Here is a 17,500-nt window from a genome sequence, read left to right as displayed (position 1 = left end):
TGGTATTTTGCTGTTAATGTTTTAACAGAAATGGAATATTTTCAGATCTCACAATTTTTCGACAAAAGCTATCGATCATTCAGTGTTGAAGTCAATACCTTGGTGTAGCCTCGGGTTGGCCCTCATCGCTGTCATGAAGCGAGAGACAGACAAACACGTCAAGCATTCTAGTAACATGGATAATAACATTAAAGGAATGTATATATTTTACTGACAGTAGGAAACATAGTGAATACAACTTCTTTTTCTATCAGTGTTAGAAAGAATGTAGCATGCAAGTTAATCTGTTAGGAGCGAGGATAACACGTGATAGTACAACAGGTTTGACAAGACCGCGCCAGGTATGGGAGCGGACAGGAGTCAGTGTGTTACTGGGACTGCTGATCGAGAGCGGCTCACTGTGAGCAAATGCCGCTGCCTTCTGATCTTTCGTGACTTGTGAGGAGTGTTTAGTTTCGAATGTGGTATTACTGTATGACTAAAATAACATGAAAAATTGGGTTAGTAATCACATTCATCACCGTGATAACAACAATACGTAACAATACAAAAATTTTGCCACCTGCACTTGCATTAAATCCAATGAAAGGAAGACAGAAAAGAAATGTATACAGCATAGTCCTTCCTCTTCCTCTTCCTCTTCCTCTTCCTCTTCCTCCTCTTTGCTCGCCATTCACTTTTCCTGCCCCTTTCTCCTTTCCCTCGTATTCCTCTTACCCTCACCTCCTCCTCCTCCTCCTCCTCCTCCTCCTCCTCCTCCTCTATCTGTGGGTTGCGGTGCCGCCCTCAGGTCATTATCGCGGAAGGTCACAGGTCGTTAGCTTGGCCTAGGTCGTTAAGGGTCATTACAGGTGGTGAGAGAGAGAGAGAGAGAGAGAGAGAGAGAGAGAGAGAGAGAGAGAGAGAGAGAGAGAGAGAGAGAGAGAGAGAGAGAGAGAGAGAGAGAGAGTGAGAGAGAGAAACTGTGGAAGAAGATAAGTATTTACTGTAGTCTGTCGGAGAGAAATTGGAATGAGGAAGAAAGAAAGAAGAAAAGAAAGAGAAGAAAAAGAAAAGAAACTAAAAGAAGAAACTAAAAGAATAAAAAAACGTACGAAGAGAATGCGAGCCGGAGACAGCACGGCCTTCGTCGAGAGAGAGAGAGAGAGAGAGAGAGAGAGAGAGAGAGAGAGAGAGAGAGAGAGAGAGAGAGAGAGAGAGAGAGAGAGAGAGATGAAAACGATGATAACAGACTTAAAAAGTGGAGCAGCGTCCCACCCACTCAGATGCAGAATGGAAAATAGAAATAAAAAAGCAGAAATTACATGTTACAGAGATTAATTTTGAAATTGAATACGTGAGTAGATGGAAAACTAAAAAAAAAAAGAAAACGGAAAAAAACTTGCAGGAATTCGAAAATTTACCGATTTTAAAACAATGAAAATAAAGAAAATTAGCAGAGAGAGAGAGAGAGAGAGAGAGAGAGAGAGAGAGAGAGAGAGAGAGAGAGAGAGAGAGAGAGAGAGTTCGCCTCCATTGCTAATAACATCACACAGAGCTCTTTCGTTACGTATCACACCTTCCTGGGCTTTCCCTGTCCCCTGGCTAGCAATACTAAGAATTTCCGGGGAAGAGTTCGAGTCGACGGCCATGCAAAGGACACATTACCTCACCACCAGCCCAGGTGTTTCCTTTTCCTCCTGGGGAATGGGTAAACTTGGGGAAACCTGGAAAGAGTGACGGGGCATTTTACTGTTAACTGCCTCAAGAGCTTGGTTATTGAACTGCTCTCACTAAAGAACTGTATTTGTAAACGCAATGTTAATGTATTTTTTTTTTTTTTACTAGGGCGACTTTCTTGCACGGGTTATAGTGAAAAGGTACGAAATCTATTTAATAGTCCTTTTTTTCCGGTTTCCTTGCCCATCACAGACCCCCGAGTTGAAGAGATTTGGATCCATATTGTAAAGTATACGTGCATTTCGTCTCGACTACTTTTAACAAGCTCTAGTGGAAACTGTTAGCATTTTCAAGACTGTTTTCATGACTCGCGATAGTTTAACAATAATGGCACATCACTAATATGAAAAATACTCAAGAAAAACTAACAAAACTAAGTGACGTTTGGAAAATGGAATAATGAGGGAACAGAACGTTTAAGTTACGAGTCGGAGAGAAGTGCAGTGGCAGCGCGTCGATCTGAAAGGTTTACTGCTTCTATGTTACAGTTAATGTGAAGAAAGGTTCATTACTCGTATGTTAGTTAATGCAAAGAAAAAGTGTATTGCTCGTATGTTTATGTGAAGAAAAGTGCATTGCTCGTATGTTAATGTAAAGAAAAATGTATTGCTCGTATGTTTATATGAAGAAAAGTACATTGCTCGTATGTTTATGTGAAGAAAAGTGCATTGCTCGTATGTTATAATGTCAAGAAAAGTACATTGCTCGTATGTTAGTATTAATGTAAAGTGTATTACTCGTATGTTAGTGTTAGTTTGCTCAGCTTCCGTAACCATCTGCGGTTCAAAAGTTCAGGAGACGGAGAGGAGGGAAGCGGGAATTAATTTATGTTGGTTTTCACCTTGTCAGGGACGAACAGGATTTCCTTGGTACACTTTCCCCTTTTCTCTTTCCTCCGTCGCATGAAAGATAGAAAGAGAGATCACTGACGCACACACACACACACACACACACACACACACACATATAGACAAACAAGCAGCTCACGCCTTCCTCGTCTATCTGAATGTTAAATAGGCATCGTGTTGTGTTAGGCTTTCTGAATGGGTGAGGGAAGTGATCGTGTGTTCTCTCTCTCTCTCTCTCTCTCTCTCTCTCTCTCTCTCTCTCTCTCTCTCTCTCTCTCTCTCTCTCTCTCTCTCTCTCTCACCCTGTAGTACAATCCCGGATGCCACAAAGTACGTAAGAAGCTGTTGTTTTGTAATAAATAAATGTAAAATGTAATTGTCTTAGAGGGAGGGGGAAGAGAGAGAGATGGGGGGTGTTAAGACGGGACCTTGCTGAAACCGTGTAAGGGGAGAGGGAGGGAGACAGAGGCGTGGTAAGGGTGAAAAAATGATGACTGTATAATGTAGTATGAGTGGACCTTTGTGTGTGTGTGTGTGTGTGCCTGTGTGTGTGTGTGCCTGTGTGTGCCTGTGTGTGCGTGTGCCTGTGTGTGTGTAAGGTCACGTGCTTGTAATCGTCATCATTTACTTACATCTGGGGCGTACATTCTCACGCGATGTGTGTGTGTGTGTGTGTGTGTGTGTGTGTGTGTGCTTGGTTGCCTGTGTGCGTGCATGATTAGAGTCAGACGTAGGAAGATAAAGTGAAGTAAAGTTACTGAAATATTTAAAGAAGAAAAGGAAATATCGATGATTAGGAATGAGAGAGAGAGAGAGAGAGAGAGAGAGAGAGAGAGAGAGAGAGAGAGAGAGAGAGAGAGAGAGAGAGAGAGCGCTACTTCATCACCATACCGTGTGTAATCATTCTCAGCACAAAGCTCATCCCTCGTCAGCATTACAGATTACCTCTCTCGTCCTCCCTTCATCGCCGACTCTCTCCTTTCTCCATATCTCTCTTTCTTGCTTGCTCTCTATCTTGTTCTCGCTCTCTTTTCGATGTAACATTCATGCTGTGCTTTGTTTTCGTATTAAGTGAAATCACCGGTGTTTGTTTTGTGTATTTGTTTGGGTTGGTGGTTTGTGTGTTTATTTTTTTTTATTTTTGTTTATTTATTTATATAGTATGTTGTTGTTGTTGGTGATGGTGGTGGTGAGAGTGTTGTTGCTGCTGCTATTAATGTTATTGTTTCTCTCTCTCTCTCTCTCTCTCTCTCTCTCTCTCTCTCTCTCTCTCTCTCTCTCTCTCTCTCTCTCTCTCTCTCTCTCTCTCTCTCTCTCTCTCTCTCTCACCAAAGATAGCACCACTACCACTACTCCTGGTCCTCTTTTTCTTCCAAGACCATCTCTATTATCTTTAATATACCTATCCTGCTTCTCCTTACTCTTATTCCTTTCTCTCTTCCTTGCTTATTCATGTTCCTTCTTCATCCATTCTTCTCTTTTCCTTCAACGTTTGTTCCTTCCTTTATTCGTTTATGGCGTTCTTTAATTTTCTTCTATATATTTTTTTTTCCAACATCTTTCCTTATAAGTATTTTCTCCTCGTTAGTTTTCTTTTTTTTTCCTCTATCTCTTTTATCTCCATATACAGGTTTGTTATTTTTTTCTTTTCCTTCTCCCTTTCTCTGTTGTCCCTCCTTACCTGTTTCTTCCTCTTGTTTATCCGTCTCTTCGCTATTCCTTCATTTTTCCTCTTATTTATTTATCTATTTATTTATTTATTTTATTTTTTATTTATTTTTTTTTAATCTACTAATTTCATCCTCATTACATATTTCTTTCTTTTTCCTTCCTTGTTGCGTGTTTTTCCTTTCCTCCCTCCCTCCCTCCCTCCCTCCCTCACCCTTACTCCTATTCCTTTGTGTTTCCTCGCTACCCTTTCTCTTTCTTGCCACTGACTCCTACCCACTTTCGATCCCTCTTCTCTCCTCCTCCTCCTCCTCCTCTCTCCTCCTCTCCTTCTCCCTTATTCTCCCTCCTCTCTTATCTCACCTCCTCCAGCTTCTCTAATTATATGACCTTCCAACTTCACTCTTAACATTTTTCCTCCTTCCTCCTTCCTCCTTCTCTCTCCTTGTCTTCAATATTCCCTTTCTTTATTACCATTTAAACCCTTCTGTCACTTTTTTTTTGTCTAGCTTATTATCATTACCTTTATTATCTGTTTGTCTGTCTGTCTGTCTGTCTGTATGTATGTATGTATGTATGTATGTATGGCGTTTGGATGCCTTTGCTCTTCCTGTTTGTATGTTTGTCCGTCTGTATCTGTTTGTCTTTCCCGGTGTATGTCTGTTTATTCTTCTGTCAGTCCGTCTGTATCTGTGTCCGTCTGTCTGTCTTGGCTATGTCTGCCTGCCTGCCCCCCCCTCTCTCTCTCTCTCTCTCTCTCTCTCTCTCTCTCTCTCTCTCTCTCTCTCTCTCTCTCTCTCTCTCTCTCTCTCTCTCTCTCTCTCTCTCTCTCTCTCTCTCTCTCTCTCTCTCTCTCTCTCTCTCTCTCTCTCTCTCTCTCTCACCACCACCACCACCACCACTACCTTCAAGTACCTTCTTATCGCTCTCTTCAATCTTATCCCTTTAAATCTTGCCTCAGTTCGGCTCAGCTTCCTTCAGTAATATTTTAGAGTCTGCTTCGCCGTATCCCTAACTTGATTAGATTAGCACCCCGTTCTGGCCTTTTTTTTTATTTATTTATTTATTTATTGTTTGTTTTTTTACTATATCCCTCTTCTATTTCGCGCCAAGCCCTAATCTTTTTCAGTCTTCTTACTCTTTTAATTCACTCGTTTCTGCTTCGTGTATTTTGTGTTTCCTCTTTTATTCATTTTCTCTTATCATTTCATTCGTCTCCCCTTCCTTCATTTTTCTTCTAAAGCTTTTGTCATTTTTGTATTTGGTCACGATTTCTTGTTTTCCTCTCTCTCTCTCTCTCTCTCTCTCTCTCTCTCTCTCTCTCTCTCTCTCTCTCTCTCTCTCTCTCTCTCTCTCTCTCTCTCTCTCTCTCTCTCTCTCTCTCTCTCTCTCTCTCTCTCTCTCTCTCTCTCTCTCTCTCTCTTTTCATGTCCATTTATCCTTTTTCTTTCTTCTCCTTTTTATTGTCATGTGTTCTCTTCGTCTCGACTCGTCCTTTCTCTTTCCTTTTTCTCTTTATTTGTCTCCCCTTTGTGCCCTCTGTGTTCTGTTCCCCCCCCCACTCCACACACACACACACACACACACACACACACACACACACACACACACACACACACACACACACACACACACACACACACCAAAATCTCCTCTATCTCTTCTTCTGTCCAGCTGTTGAGAGAGAAAACTGATATTCACTGTGTGTGTGTGTGTGTGTGTGTGTGTGTGTGTGTGTGTGTGTTTACATTTATTCTAATGCAAATTTTACTGTCCATATTTCTTTTTCTCCATGTTTATCATCACTATTATTTTTCGGTCTTATTATTATTCTTTCTTCTTGTTTCCAGTCTTATTATGTTCAAGAACAGCCGAGTGCACGAACACACACACACACACACACACACACACACACACACACACACACACACACACACACACACACACACACACACACACACACACACACACACACACACACACACACACACACACACACACACACACACACACACACACAGCTGTTAAAGAAAACTGGCGGCGTTTGACCCCAGACTCAAGGAAATTGTTCAGTTCCGGTGACAGCTTCTGTGATTGCTAGGAATGTTGCTGGTAGAAAACTCTCTCTCTCTCTCTCTCTCTCTCTCTCTCTCTCTCTCTCTCTCTCTCTCTCTCTCTCTCTCTCTTGATCTCGCTTACCTAAATTAGCTTACTAAAGATGAAAGTGTAATACAGTAGAAAGAGAAGGGGAAGGAAAAGCAAAGAATATTAAAATCAGTTAACCTTTTATATTAATTAGACAAGTGGGGACGAAGCAACTTAGGTAATGTTAAGAAAACAAACAGATAAAAAATAATCCAGTGAGTTGCTTTACGTTGTGGCATTAAAACTTATATGAATGTTATTAGATTGTACTGAAGCAAGGCCAAAGGAAGACAGAAATTAAGAAAAAAATGGAAAAGAGAAAGCAAGAATATGAGGATAGATATGTATATGTTATCTCAAAGTGTATAGACTAAAACTATAAAGACCATGTATACTTCAATTTAGATTTGGTCTTGTTCATTTAATATTAGACTGAATGTGAGCCATTGTCATATGTTGCACCGTTGTATTAAGTCGTCTTGTGTGTTTATTTCCCATTTCTCGTCTACCATTCACCACACATGCATTCTCTCTATATAAATTTGCGAACGTTTTCATCAGTTACCCATCACTTTTAACGTTTTCTTGTACTTTTACACCCCTAACTTTTAAAGATTTCAATGCAACATCAAGTAGTAATCTTCCGTATACCGAAGTTTATTGTTTTCACTTCAACATTTTTTTGGTAAACTTCTTTGTATTATTTCCAGTGTTTATATACTATGATGTAATGATAAGACTAGTGTTGGTCCTAAGATAATACTGAAGTGTCGCCTTCAAAGAAAGAAAACGGAGGATGGCGCTTGTAAGAGAAAACGATCTTCTGAGGTGTTAAGGGGGCAGTATGATATTTAAATCGTGTGTGTGTGTGTGTGTGTGTGTGTGTGTGTGTGTGTGAGAGAGAGAGAGAGAGAGAGAGAGAGAGAGAGAGAGAGAGAGAGAGAGAGAGAGAGAGAGAGAGAGAGAGAGAGAGAGAGAGAGAGTATATAATTATTAAGTGGTTGACGTGCACCATGCATAAATTATTTCGAGTTCATTTGTGTGCCATTGTGATTATGATTAGTATTTATCATTCTCTCTCTCTCTCTCTCTCTCTCTCTCTCTCTCTCTCTCTCTCTCTCTCTCTCTCTCTCTCTCTCTCTCTCTCTCTCTCTCTCTCTCTCTCTCTCTCTCTCTCTCTCTCTCTCTTTCTCTACACCCTCCGCTACTGACGAACTTCAAGAGAACCACAGCGGGATGAGAGAGAGAGAGAGAGAGAGAGAGAGAGAGAGAGAGAGAGAGAGAGAGAGAGAGAGAGAGAGAGAGAGAGAGAAAGTTGCTCAAGGTCAGGTCAGTTTACAAGCGTGAATGCGCATCGTGTGTGTGTGTGTGTGTGTGTGTGTGTGTGTGTGTGTGTGTGTGTGTGTGTGTGTGTGTGTGTTTAGACGAGTGGCACAAATTTGGGTCACGTTGGAAATCGCTTTTGTCTTTTTAAATGCCAACAAACATTTAACTTTTGGATGCCCCATGCCCCCAAGTGGTGCCCCTCCTCCCTCCCCCTAATTGTTTCTCCCCTCATCCATCCTCATCTCTCCTCCTTCTCCCACATTGACCAACGCCTTCCTTCCCTCCCTCCCTCCCTCCCTCCCTCCTCTGCCACACCTCCACGAAGGTCACGATTTAGACACTCGTTAAATATTAAAGTGCAAGAATGTTTGTCCTTTCTCTCCACCAAATGTTACTCTCATTACTCTTCTTTTTGTGCCATTTTTCGCCCAATTTCTCCTTCATGGAAGATAAAAATGAAAGGTAAATGTTACTTGTTTCGATAAATCATTATGAGGTACTTTTACTATATTATATTACTATATTTTAACTAAAACCTCGTGTGTTTATTTTCCCTTGACTCACTTCTTCATAAAAGCACAAGGACTAATTCTTCTCTTTTCTCTTCTTTCTTGTAGGTGAGTCTGCTGCTGATGATGATGGTGATGATGCAGGTGAGGGTGAGTACGAGTGTGTGAGTAGTCTAGGTGTGAAGGAAGATGTATAGTTTGTGCTGTGTGTGTGTGCTTGTGTTGTGCTGTGTGTGTGTGTGTGTGTGTGTGTGTGTGTGTGTGTGTGTGTGTGTGTGTGTGTGTGTTTATGTTCAGCACGTGACAGCAGGCGGTGTGCACGTGGGTGTATTTGGCCGTGGCATGTACTAAGGGTGTTGTACATCTGATGCTGGGTGTGTTTATGTGTCAGTCACGGTCCAGTCTAACCAGTATTTGTAGGATGGGGTAGCCTTTGTTAAGTCTCTGTTGTGCTTGTTATCTTGTCTAGTCTGTTTTTTGTTTTATTGCATGTGTCTGAGTTGGTTTGCTCGATGGCTTTCTCTGTGTTTTACTTGTGTTGTAAAGAACGTGTGATTGGTAGATAATTGTGGCTTTTCATGATCTCAGATGAAATTAGATAGGTTCAAAGCGCCGAGTGACTGTCAGCTGTTGGTATTAGTGTTCAAAATTTTCTTTTTTTCTTTTTTCGTTCTTTTTGAGGGGAAGATTCAAGAAGAGGTGGAGGTACAAGTGATCTTCAAGTGATCATAGGTGACCTGAAGATAAGGTCAGGCAAGGTCAGTTGAATTCAAGGTTTCTTCGTGTGAGTGGGATGCGGTGAGCGTAATAGAAGTGTGATATGAGAAGTGAACTTCACGTGATGCTGAGTGAGTTCCAGAATCGTAAGGTTTTAAATTTAAAGGTGGATGAGACGCCATAGGTACTCTTAGTGACTCGCTGTTTGAAATAATTGATGTGACACTCTTTGGTTTTGAAGACTTTTTATCTTTATCATATATTTGCTTTCTTGTTTTTATTTATTTATTTATTTATTTATTTATTTTGCAGGTTTACAACATAATTCATCCTTCAATTGTCTTTTATCTTTCCTTATTTTCCCTACACATTTATCGTTAACTTAAACTATCTTTTTTATTCCCCTGTTCGGCCTTTCCTTTCCATATCTTCACCTAAATCGGCGGTATATATCGTAGATTGTTACCCGCCATTTTGTATCCATTCCTGAGAACACGGTAGATTAAGAATGAAGAAAAAAAAATGGGTTTGGGGAACTGAATATGTTAATAGGAGCCTAGACTAACTTGAACACAGAAAACATATGAAAGATTAGAGGAGAGAGAGAGAGAGAGAGAGAGAGAGAGAGAGAGAGAGAGAGAGAGAGAGAGAGAGAGAGAGAGAGAGAGAGAGAGAGAGTAATGGAAAGTCTCGAGAGGAAGCTAAATTTGCGATATGAAAGGAACCATTGTGATGTGAGTTGAATGAAGGTTTCCGCTCATTTTACGTGAAGAACGGGTGGAGGAGCAGGAGGAAGAGGAGGAGGAGGAGGAGAAGGAAGGAAGGAGAGAGAGGCTGGCAGTAAGTGTGGCGAGGAAAGAGAAAGCCTCATGAATAAAGCATCAGAGAAATAGTGGAGACAATAGGTGGATGTACAGTGTGTGATAACGATGATGCGGATAAAGGTAATGGTGGTGGTGGTGATAAAGATGATAATAATAATAATAATAATAATAATAATAATAATAATAATAATAATAATCGGTAAGAGTAATAATAGTTTATCTCGAGGATTTCTTTTCATTTTTAGTTTTTGTTTTACTTTTTCGTTTAAATTATTTTGCATGTATCTTTTATTATTCGACTATTTCAGGTTGAAGGAAAATAACAGTGAAGTGAAAAAAAAGGAAAAAAAAAGAAAAAGAAGAAGGTAAAATCATGCAGGAGAGGAAAAAGTCGGGAAAAAAATAACACTAAAGGGATGGAGAAAAATTAAACACAAAAGTCTGAAAAGAAAAAAATAAGGCAGATGAATCACTTTGAGGTGCTTGTGGTGAGGCCGTGGCGGTGAGCAGCCAAGGAGACATGACAGATGAGGAGAGGTAGTTAAGTGGCATATGGAGCTTGAGAAGGGTGGTGTAGACAGTATCCGGGCTAGTAATCAAATAGGACAAAAAGTAACGGATTCAAGCTCGATTTATTTAGCTTTAACCTTTTCACTGCTGATTAATCTTTCCCATAATAATCTACAGCTTTTAAAAGACTCACTGTTTGTACTAGTCTCTTAGAACACATACTTCTGTAGCTTATTAAAAACCAAAGTAACCGCATATTTTTTTCCCGTAAATCCATCTAATATTGCAGAGATATCAGTATTAACGAAAAAAATAAATAAATCTAGCAGTAAAAGAGTTAAAAAGAAGATAGGAAGAAATTAGTTCTCAGATAGAGTGGTAGACATATAGAATCGACTTGTTAATTAGGTTGATCGTGCAGAGTCACAAGGAAGTAGACATATATATTGATGGGATGATTAGTGGACGTAAATGTTTGTTTTTTGAGGGAGTGTGCCACGTGCAAGTTTCCCTGATGTTTATGTGTTCCTAAGTAAGGCGTTATCCATTGCAAAATAAATACTCAGTAAAACAATGGAAGTAGAAAGTAAACTTAATCCATAAATTAGGTAGATTTAAATTTGGATTAAGGCGATAATTAATTACCATCCAGGAGGAACAATAGACAGAGAGAGAGAGAGAGAGAGAGAGAGAGAGAGAGAGAGAGAGAGAGAGAGAGAGAGAGAGAGAGAGAGAGAGAGAGAGAGAGAGAGAGATAATAATGATGACGGACACCCATTAGATTTTCAGCCACGTCACCTGACAAACAATACCTTAGGCCTTTCACTGCACCGTGACACACGACACTATTTTTGTTGATTCCGCAAATACGACCTTCTTGACTGAGACTACTACTACTACTACTACTACTACTACTACTACTACTACTACTACTACTACTACTACTACTACTACTACTACTACTACTACTACTACCTGTTTTGCATGTGATCATGGATAATTTGTCTTTTGTTGATCAATTCATGAAAAAAAAGAAAGAAAGAAAAGAATAAGGTAGTTTCATGTTATCCACCTCCTGCGTTAACCATCCCATGAACCGTTGAAAGACGAAAAGATGGAAATTTTCGCTGATTTCCTTAAAAAAAAAAAAAAAATGGTGTTCTAATATAGTCTGATTGATATACTTTCCGATCTTAAAAAAAAAAAAAAAAAAAAAAAGAAGAATAAAAAAAATGGTACATAGTGTTTTTAAATCAACACGAAAAAAAAAAAAAAAAAAAAATATATATATATATATATATATATATATATATATATATATATATATATATATATATATATATATATATATATATATATATATATATATATATATATATATATATATATATATATATATAAAGAAATAAGAAAGAAAGGAAAACAGAACGGCGGTTTTTCCCAGGGCATTTTTTCCCTCTATTTCAGTGATGGTAATTTTTTTCTTTCATTTCCTGTCAATTCGTTGTGCCTTCCGGATTTGTTGCCTTTCCCCCTCTTCTCCTTCCCTTTGTATATCAAGTTCGGTGTCTGGCGTGGGTTGGCGGTTGGGCGGGGGTGGGGGGATAGAGGTTGCTGTGATGGTGGGGTGACCGGAGCACGTAAGATGATATTGGGGTAGGTTGCGTAGGGATGAAGGGTGTGGGGTGGACCGCGCTGCTTGATGTGGGTGGGTAGAGTGGGAGGGATGGTGTGGTGGATATAGTAATGGGTTTATACATCTAGGTGAGCGGGTGGATAAGTAAGTGTGAATGTGGATTTCAGTGGAGGTATAAGTGACAGAGTGGATTTTACGATTTTGCATGTAAGAGGATGAATTTTATAGCAGGCGTGGATTACAGTGGATCTTCTTTGAGTGAATGTGGAATTTAACAGGGAGAATATATTAATGAGGGTGGATTTTTATAGATACGAGTGGATGGGCGTGAATTTTATAATAGGTGTGAGGCTGGATGTTACAGTTGAGAGTGGGTGAGAGTGGGTTTGGGAGCATTGAGAGGCTAAATGCGTTCTGCGACGGGAATAGGATTACAGGATTGAACCGTAGTGAGTGAGGGGGTGTAGGAGAAGAGTCTGGCTCACTTACATGGCGTGACATTATATCAGAGAGAGAGAGAGAGAGAGAGAGAGAGAGAGAGAGGGAAGAGAAGTGGTCTGAGTAGGATGAAGAAAGGGCGGGATGTCGAGGGTGGAAGTGTGGGTGGGGTGTGACCTGGGAGAGGTGGGATGGAGGGGCGTGGTATGCGGGATAGATGCAAGCGATAGGAGACGCTGAAGGGGTGTGGCGGGGAGGAGGGGAGGAGGAAGCGGGACGGGGGTGCAAGGGGCGCAACAGACAGGGTGGGTGGGTGGGTGGCAGGGGTGAAGGTGGAGGTAATTTAGGACTGGAAAGGTGAGGGTGGTGGTGGAGAGGGGGAAAATATTTGTGTCTGGAAACATGAGAGAGGAGGAGGTGGGGTGGTGGAGATATGGAAAGCTTTGTGTGGATCGTCGTGAGGGTGGATAGATGGCGGAGGGCTTAAAATACCAAGACTGGAACGATAACGGAGATGGAAGAGGAGGAGGAGGAGGTAGTGGATTTTTTTTAATTTCTTCATCCGTGGCTGCCAAAGATTAACGGAGGTTGACAAGTGGAGAAGGAGGTGGAGGTGGAGGAGGAGGAGGAATAGGAGACAGAGCAGGGAATGTTTGTGTGTTTGTATGGCTGGGGCGAAGGTGGAGCTGTATGACAAGAGAAATGGTGGGGTGTTTGGTGGGGGCTGCAACTGTGGAGGCAGTAAAATATACGTGTTCGTAGGTATGATTGGTGGAGGAGGTGAAGGCAGTGGAGGTAAGTGGAGGAGCTTGGAATGAGAGGAGGAAGAAGAGGTGTAGTTAAGAATGGAAAGGTGGGGGTGGCGTGGCTGTCTAGAGAGAGAGAGAGAGAGAGAGAGAGAGAGAGAGAGAGAGAGAGAGAGAGAGAGAGAGAGAGAGAGAGAGAGAGAGAGCTGGAGGGATGGCTGGGGGAGGGAAGTTGTTGGGGTTGAGGGGGGACTAGCGTGTCTGGCCGCCAGGTAGGTAGGCAAGGTAGTGTAGAGTCTGCGAAGAGTCAGTGTCCTCTGTGCCTTGGTGGAGTGAGGGTGTCGTCGCGCTGCTCTGTGGACGCGACAGTGTGGTGTGTTGGTAACCTCGCCGATACTGCGGACGACAGCTAGGCCTTTGTATATCCAGAGAGAGTCTTGTACACCCTCCTACTTCTCTAATCTCTTCCTGAGGTGAGATTAGATTAAGTTGGCGAGGAAGTTAATTGTGTTGTGTTTGAACGGGAAAAGTTACGTGTAGGAGACTTTGGGGTGAGTGGAGATAAACGGACCTCCCTTTTTTGAACTGTGCAAGTGTGTGCCTGGTGGGGAGAGAGAGAGAGAGAGAGAGAGAGAGAGAGAGAGAGAGAGAGAGAGAGAGAGAGAGATACCATTACCATTCTTTGACCATTTCCCCCAGCAGCCCCCACCTTCCTTTCCTCTCTCTCTCTCTCTCTCTCTCTCTCTCTCTCTCTCTCTCTCTCTCTCTCTCTCTCTCTCTCTCTCTCTCTCTCTCTCTCTCTCTCTCTCTCTCTCTCCTGTATCCTGCCAACCAGCCCACCTCATGCTGTACCAGAGAGAGAGAGAGAGAGAAAGAGAGTAGGGCGGATGCTTTAGGGAAAAAAAAATGGGGGAGAAGATGAAATATAAAGTAGAAGAGCAGGAAGGAGTAGAAAGAAGAGATAAGAGAATTAGGAGGAGAGAGGGTGGTGAGAACGTTGTAATGATGATTGGCTTCGTGAGAAGGGAATTTAATCAGAGAAATAGAGCAGATTATTATTATTATTATTATTATTATTATTATTATTATTATTATTATTATTATTATTGTGTAATTATTATTATCTATAGTTATTATTAACTCAGCATAAAATATCTGCCTCTCGTTTCATTATATAATCATCACCACCACTACACGCTAGTATCTAATGAAGAGATTAAATATTTTAGTAACATGCATATCTAAATCACATTGTTATTATTTTGTTATTATTTTCATGGTTATTATTATCATTATTATTATTATTTTTATTATTATTATTATTATTATTATTATTATTATTATTATTATTGTTGTTGTTATTATCAATATTATTATTATTGTTATTATCAACACCATCATCATCATTAATTATTTTTATAACTGCAATTAAGAGAGCATTAGTGTGTGACCTTCAAGGAAACTTTCTGACCTTGCCAAGTCCTCCATCCTTCTACCCTCCTTTACCCTCCCTCCTTCCTTCCTTCTCCCTACATTCCCTCTGCCTCTCCCAATACAACACACTTTCCCACCCTCACCCCCTCCCCCTTACCCAATCTTCCCTTCCATAACAGCCCTAAGGCGAGGCAAGAAGGCAGAAAGAGAGAGAGAGAGAGAGAGAGAGAGAGAGAGAGAGAGAGAGAGAGAGAGAGAGAGAGAGAGAGAATAATGAAGGGAGAGGAGGGTGGAATGAGAGAAGGGAGCAGTAACGCAGCAGGAGGGGTTAGAGAGAGAGAGAGAGAGAGAGAGAGAGAGAGAGAGAGAGAGAGAGAGAGAGAGAGAGAGAGAGAGAGAACAGGAAGATAATTAAAGATGGGGAGAAAACAAGGGAGAAATTGAGAGAGAGAGAGAGAGAGAGAGAGAGAGAGAGAGAGAGAGAGAGAGAGAGCAGCAGCGAGTAAAGAAAAAGTCGGGAGAGGAAGTAGAAAAAGTAGCAAGTATGGAAGGGAAGAAGGAGAAAAAGTTGACAGCAGAGAGTAGACAGAGGAAGCAGGAGAAGAGAGATTCCAGACCACGCACACTGAAGGAGGGAGGAGGCAACAGGTGTGGAGGAGGAAGTGGAGGAGGAGGAGGAGGAGGGTTCCAATCAGTTCTCCAGCAGCTGCAGCCATTTAGAACCTCTCTCTCTCTCTCTCTCTCTCTCTCTCTCTCTCTCTCTCTCTCTCTCTCTCTCTCTCTCTCTCTCTCTCTCTCTCCATTCATCCTTAATTTCTCCTTTTCTCCCTGTTTTTCTTCTAACTTGACTTTCTCCTTTGCTAATTTTTTCCTCCTCCTCCTCCTCCTCCTCCTCCTCCTCCTCCTCCTCCTCCTCCTCCTCCTCCTCCTCCTTTCTTGCTTTACTAGTGACCTCCATAATACTCTTCGTCTGGTTTCCTGGTTTTAGGATAATTTTTTTTTTCCTAATCTTTCTTCACTCGTATTTGTAAAAAGAAATTTGGCTTGTCACAAAGATAACGAACTTGTTTTGGGAAGATTCTGTTGTACTAATAACGAGAGTTTTGGGTGGATGCTGACACACTCTCTCTCTCTCTCTCTCTCTCTCTCTCTCTCTCTCTCTCTCTCTCTCTCTCTCTCTCTCTCTCTGGTTCAAAGTTGTGAGAAACATCATAAGTATTCTAGCTCTCCTTCCTCATTTTTTTCTCTCTTTCCTTCCTTTCTTCCTTCCTTCCTTCCTTTCTCTCCTTTCTTCATTCCCTATTTCCCTTTTCCTATTCCCTCCCCCACTCCCACCTTCCCCCACTTCCCTCCCTCATGCACCTGACGCCACTTACGTAGGGAAACGAAAGCGATCAATTCTTACTGAAGGAGAAATCGTCGGTAGGAAAGGAGGAAGATAACAAACTATCGTACCATTTCTAAAAGTTTCGTACCTCAAATTTGAACTCAAGGGGGCCAGGAGGAGGAGGGCGATAGAATTATTGACTGTATTTCCCGGATGTCTTGGATTTCCTTGGTTGTGTTTTCTTCTGTACTGGGTGTAGCTATATTGGTTGGTGATGGTGGTGGTGGTGGTGGTGATTGTGGTTGTTGTTGGAATGTAATGTTTATGTTTTGTTTGTTTGTTTGTATATGTGGTTTAGTTTTTTTTATGCTCTGTTTTTATTTTCTTGTTTTCTTGTCATTCTTCATGTTGCATTTGTTTGTTTTTCATCGTTTTTTACATTTATTTTTTGTATGTTTCTTTTTCTTTTTAATTTTGTAGTGTTGGGTTTAAGCACTTTTTTGTGTGTGTTATTATTACTGAATCAGGTTTTATTCTTTTTTTCTTCTTTCCTGGTTGATACAAACACTTCTTCACGGTGCTCGTAGTCACAGTAGCAGTGGCTGATTTCTTGGCCATTACACTCACACACACACACACACACACACACACACACACACACACACACACACACACACACACACACACACACACACACACACAGATTGTGGCAGCTCAAGGTCAAACAAATTTAAAACTTGATATGTATGCCTCTGTGACACTGAATTCCAGGCCGTTTTCTCTCTCTCTCTCTCTCTCTCTCTCGCTCGCTCTCTCTCTCTCTCTCTCTCTCTCTCTCTCTCTCTCTCTCTCTCTCTCTCTCTCTCTCGTTGACAGATACCAACATGCAGAGAGAGAGAGAGAGAGAGAGAGAGAGAGAGAGAGAGAGAGAGAGAGAGAGAGAGAATTACTGTCGTTTATTATCCTATCATGTCCATGTACGAGTAAATCACACACACACACACACACACACACACACACACACACACACACACACACACACACACACACAGACACAAACACAGTGACGTAGTAGAATATAACAAAATAAACAAAATTTTCATCCCTTTCGTCCATTCTCATCTCTCTTCATTTCCTCTCTTCCCCCTTCCCTTCCCTTCCCTTCCCTTTCCCTCCCTGTCAACCCCACCCACCCTCACTCACTCACACACCCTCAACACAACACATTTTATAATGCACCCTGTCCTTTCCCCTCTCACCCCTGCTATCCATCTGTCCCCTTCCCTGCCACTCCCCTTGTGTCCATTTAGCCTCATTCCCGATAACTCACCACAAAGTCAACACTACGAGAGAGAGAGAGAGAGAGAGAGAGAGAGAGAGAGAGAGAGAGAGAGAGAGAGAGAGAGAGAGAGAGAGAGAGAGAGGGAGAGGGTGGGGGAGGGGCGTCCATACATACATACACACCCACGACACCCAGACCTCTCTACAGTGACACAGTTTTACACTTGGATGCACTTCAGAACATTGCCGCTGTCCAGATGTGTGTGTGTGTGTGTGTGTGTGTGTGTGTGTGTGTGTGTGTGTGTGTGTGTGTGTGTGTGTGTGTGTGTGTGTGTGTGCTCAGCCTCGTCATTTCCTTTTATTGTTTTCCTT

The 17,500-nt window shown here is 41.5% G+C and overlaps 1 protein-coding gene across 20 annotated transcripts in view; it reads left to right on the top strand.

Annotated features, from left to right (window-relative positions):
- Positions 1–17,500, top strand: part of LOC135105518 (uncharacterized) — a 130,757-nt gene that overhangs the window by 44,401 nt on the left and 68,856 nt on the right. For 3 of the 20 annotated variants that reach the window (XM_064013711.1, XM_064013710.1, XM_064013708.1), the window contains exon 1: positions 13,401–13,559. The exons of 14 other annotated variants lie outside the window; for them this stretch is intronic. The gene's annotated coding sequence lies outside the window, so the exon portion shown is untranslated. Of the gene's footprint in view, positions 1–8,323; positions 8,360–13,395; positions 13,560–17,500 lie in introns of those variants that run through there. 3 more of the 20 variants (XM_064013717.1, XM_064013715.1, XM_064013716.1) reach the window with 2 other exon arrangements.

The sequence above is a fragment of the Scylla paramamosain genome, chromosome 12, assembly GCF_035594125.1.
Source record: "Scylla paramamosain isolate STU-SP2022 chromosome 12, ASM3559412v1, whole genome shotgun sequence".
In the NCBI taxonomy this organism is placed as follows: Eukaryota; Metazoa; Arthropoda; class Malacostraca; order Decapoda; family Portunidae; genus Scylla; species Scylla paramamosain.
This window is presented reverse-complemented; position numbering and strand designations above follow the sequence as displayed.